Genomic DNA, 4535 nt, shown 5'->3' on the forward strand with positions numbered 1-4535 from the left:
CGGGGATCCTGAGCTGCGAGGAGAGGGATGAGCAGGGAGGCTGGGAGCTCTCTGAGTTCCCAGAGCACTGTTCCTGCAGCCTTGCTGACATCAGTTACAGCTCCAGGGACTCGACCCTCTCAGGAACTGCCTGGAAAACCAGCATGTGCTGCCCCATGGGGTCTTACAGTGATGTTAAAATCAAAAATGCCCTGTTTGGATGTACTCCTGCTAGTGATGCTTCTGTGCCTCAGTCCTGCCAATCTCTGTAGTACACTGATCACCGACCTCACTGTAGAGATTCACAGCTGCTCTAAAACCAGCCAGTCAGAGGTGGGGATGTTGTGAAAGGTGATGAAATTCAGTAAATGGTGCATTTAGCTATACAGAGTTTATACATCATGAATGATTTATTCGTTTACAAACACTCCAAACTCCACATACATATTATTCTGGCTGTTTAGTTTCTTGTAATTTATTGGCTCATTATTATTTAATACGCAAGTTATGTCATCCAAGAAGTTTAAAAAAATGTATATTCCACCTGCTTTGTTCACACTCTTAGAAGAGCAGAAGGAACAGAGATTCAAGGTGAGTCCAGGCAGTCCAGGGTTTGTCCAGCAGGAGGGCACAGCATGCACCAGGGGTTGCCCAAGTGCCACTGCACAGGCAGAAAGAGAACGTGCTGGGGGCAGGAATGGCTGTGGAGAAGTTCATGTGTTTCCTTTTCCTGGTATGTCTGTGCTTTATGTCCACCTAGAAGTATCAGGAGAAACTCAGAATCATCTGAACATGAGCCAGCTGGCAAAAACACCACAATAAGCACCCTGGACAGGGAGGTAGAGGGGAGAAGGCTGAGTTCAGCCCCTGTGCCCCCAACCCAGTGTCCTTGCCAGGGCTGCTGGGACAAGACTGTCCTGCCAGCACTGTTGAAGCCAAGTGGAAAGGAACTGACACTGGCAATTCTTTCATGTACTGTTAGTGAACAGCCATCAGAAGACATTGACACTAACTGTGGGCCTTTTAAGAGTGTAATGTATTAGCAACTTGTCTCCTTGAAAGCTAATGACAAATGCCTTGTTTAAAAGGAAGATCAAAACATCAAGAAAAATTAGATTAAATGGTTATGAAACTCCCAGTGGAGGACGCATTTCTCAGAAGTATTCCCTGTTGAACCTTGGAAATCTGTAATTATTTCCCCTGCTTACTGCATTAGGGCTGGGAAATATTTGCATTGCTCCAGCATGGAGCTGTTTGCACACTGGTATGGCACAGTGAGCGCTGGCAGTGGCACCTTATGCAGGGTGGCAGAGGGGACATGGTGTGGGTGGCAGAGGGGACATGGTGTGGGTGGCAGCCACGTGTTGGAGAGGACAGGAGCACAGGGCAGACACCGTGGCACTTTGGGACCAGCAGCACCAGGAAAGGAGTTTCCAATAAATACTGCATTGAAGATGGCAAGGACCCATTTGGCTGGGCTTGGCTGGGTTTGCAGAGGTTCAGCCTGATCACTTGCATGGCTGCCCAGATTTCTGGTGACCTGAATCCACAGCAGCATTTTTAACATTTTTTTTCTGGGCAGAAATGTGCCCAGAGCTGCTGAAGCCTTTATTTCAAAGCAGGAAAAGCATGAGCAAAGTTTGTCAGAACTTCCCCTTTGCTAGAGCAAAGACAATTCAAATGGTACATTCAAACTTCTCCAAAGAACATAATTTATATGATTTTAATGAATTTCCCTATTGACGCATGGACATCAGACCTCACTGGCAGTAGTGTGCAGTTAAGAATTCTTGACCAAACTTTGAAGGAGTGACCATTTGTCTTTCCAGTTACAAATTATTTTAGTATCTAAGTAAACCAATGTTTTCCTCTTAAATTTTGGTGAAACAAGCAGATTTGTAGTTTTCTGCTGCAAGTAACTGCTGTAACCAAATAGCTGAGTACTGAGCTCTTCCACAGAAGTTTGGTGGTGAAATGGGATGTGAAGTCCTTTCCCATGCAGTGGAGATCTGGGATGAGGCTCTGTCTTGTCGAGTGCTGTTAGTCTGCCCTGGGATGGAGAGCTCTGCACTGGTTGGTATGTTTGTAATCAAAGTCAACTGAATTAGGCTCTTTCCCTCCTATTTCTATGTACCAATTTGAAGAGCTCAGATGAAAAGTGTTGCATTACACCAGCACCAATAAGTCACACTATCTGTGTTGTGACACACAGAATGTTATTAATTGTCAATCACAAACCACCAGGCTTGTCAAGATGTTCTCTTCTGAACAGGCTGCTTTAGACCTGAAGTGATTTTTAATCAAATGTTAATAACACAGCATCTGTCAGTGGACCATTGGCATCATACAATAATAAAAAGTTAACATATGACATGGTAAATTCTAATGTTTTCATTTTTACTTCTTTCCAATTATCTGTGGAATTTCTGCCAGAGTGAGAAGTGTGCTGACATTATTACATGCAAAACACACTGCTGAAAGATGAACATGTCTATTAAAGCTTGTGTTCCCCATCACACCGACTCCCAAAAGCACCTTTTATCTCTGCTGCCAAGGCCTCACTGCAGAGCTTGCCCACGCCTGAGCAGGGGGCACTGGTCACTGCTGCTCCCTGCCTGCCACCTCCCAGCATGGGTGGCCTGGGACATGAAGCCACAGGTCCCCTCCTCACTCTGGCAGCATCCCAGCGAGCCAGAAGGGACACCAGCTGGCTTCTCTCTCGCCACACTTCCCCAGGGCCCAGGATTTGGGCAAATGCATCACCCCAGTCATGGATGGGTGTCTGGGCAGCCTGGTGTGGAGGTCTTGGGCAGCCTATCCCCTGGCCACAGGCACAGAACGAGCAGGAGCTGGGGCAGGAACTGGGGCAGGAGTGTTCCACCTCTGTCCTCCTGCCCACACTCACCTCTCGCAGCCATCATTAGTGCCAACGCAGGTTAATGCTGCCTGAGAAGGGGAGCATTGCCCTATGGAATATTGATAAAGCACTGGGGATCACTGCTCTCATCAGCACCACACCCCAGCCCTGGCACAGCCCGTGGGAGGATGGAGGCACAGAGCATCCAGCACATGGGAAAGTTGAAAGGCAGGGGAGGAAATATGCCTCATGGGAGGATGGAGGTCCTGGGGTGCAGTGCTGGGAGCTCCTGGCTGCCCAGAGAGCCAAGGAGCTGCCGGGGAGGGAGCAGGGGGAGCCCTGGGCTGGGCCAGCCTTCCCAGCCACAGCCACATCCTTCCGGGGCATGCAGAGCTGCAGAAGCTTTGAAACCTTAACAAGAGAGCTCAGTGCGGCGGGAGCGTGATTGTTATTAATGGTTTGTGTTACAGGATAAGCGGTGCATAACAGATCTGCTGCAATATCAAGTCTTCCATCAGAAATTCATCATTTTGAGGACTTTGTCAAAAGTAGGCTGTGTATGCAGTGTATACAAATCTGCAGGAGCATAAAGTGATATGGAAGTTCCAAGCACCTGTATATTTAAAATACACTCAATTTCCTTTCCTAAATGCATTGTTTTCACTTGAATACTTCATAGCATTCAATGGATTGCAGTTGCTTTGTCTATAGATTCAATTTGTGTCTCTGGACAGAGTTTGAATGGATTTATTATATTGAAATGCAATTTTGCAGACATAACCTTATATCTGACCCGTCATTACTTATAATGCTAAACTTTGATATGTTAATTCTGCCTTATGTTTTTATATATTTTACGACACTTGGCTTAAACATTTTTAATCTACATATTGGTTTATGTCCACCTAAATTATTGTTGCTTCCGGGGACAATGTGCACACAAGATCTGGCAATTCATTATGCTGGCCCCGCTTAAATGAATTTCAAAAATTTAATAAAGTTCTCCCCCTCCTTCCATTGTGTTCAAAAGCTCCAGCATAAACACCAGTCCAGTGTTATCAAATCAGAGAAGAAGAATAAGGTTAACCTCAAACAGCCCAGCCATGCCGCAGACCTCGAGAAATGTCGCCTCTGATTAACGCTCCTCTCTAAAGCTCCTCGTGCCTCCCTGGCTGCTGCTGGTGGTTCTGCTGGCAGGGAAATCGATGTGCTCCACAACCAACCCTCCTGCTGGCCCTGCACCACTGGGGCACCCCAGGTGTCACCACGGAGGAGCCGAACGTCACAGCCGTGATGTGACAGAGCTGATTCCGAGAGATGAGGCAGCAGGAACAGGAGGGACACCGAGAGCCATTAGCCACTGTGGTGGCACTGCTGGCAGTGCTCCTGTGCTCTGCCTTGGCGCAGGGGTGGAGGGACGATGCTGCTGCCTGTGCTGCTGGCAGCTGCCACCCCTCAGCTCCTCCAGCTGTGCAGCTAGCCATTCTGGAAGAGCAGAGCACCTGAGGTGCCTCGGAGAGCTCAACCCTGGCTGCCCTGGAGGATATGTGGCAGAGCCTGGGAATGCTCATCTCCATCCCCAACTGTGCCATCCCTGCCCGGCATGTCCCTCCATCCCTTGGCCTTTTTCCTGCCACAATGTCATGAATTTTTCATCCTTGATGAACTTCAAAGTCTTTTAATGACTCTTCATGAAAAA

General features: G+C 47.8%; 1 long non-coding RNA gene across 1 annotated transcript; it reads right to left on the reverse strand.

Annotated features, from left to right (window-relative positions):
• Positions 1-426: 426 nt before the first annotated feature.
• On the reverse strand, positions 427-4083 carry LOC146429745 (uncharacterized). Its single transcript, XR_014855431.1, has 2 exons — positions 3924-4083; positions 427-735 (listed from the first exon to the last, which is right to left on the reverse strand). It is a non-coding gene; the product is annotated as an uncharacterized LOC146429745 (long non-coding RNA).
• Between the last annotated feature and the right edge of the window lie 452 nt (positions 4084-4535).

Source organism: Lichenostomus cassidix, chromosome 17, assembly GCF_008360975.1.
Source record: "Lichenostomus cassidix isolate B80296 chromosome 17, HeHo_3.0, whole genome shotgun sequence".
NCBI classification, from domain to species: Eukaryota; Metazoa; Chordata; class Aves; order Passeriformes; family Meliphagidae; genus Lichenostomus; species Lichenostomus cassidix.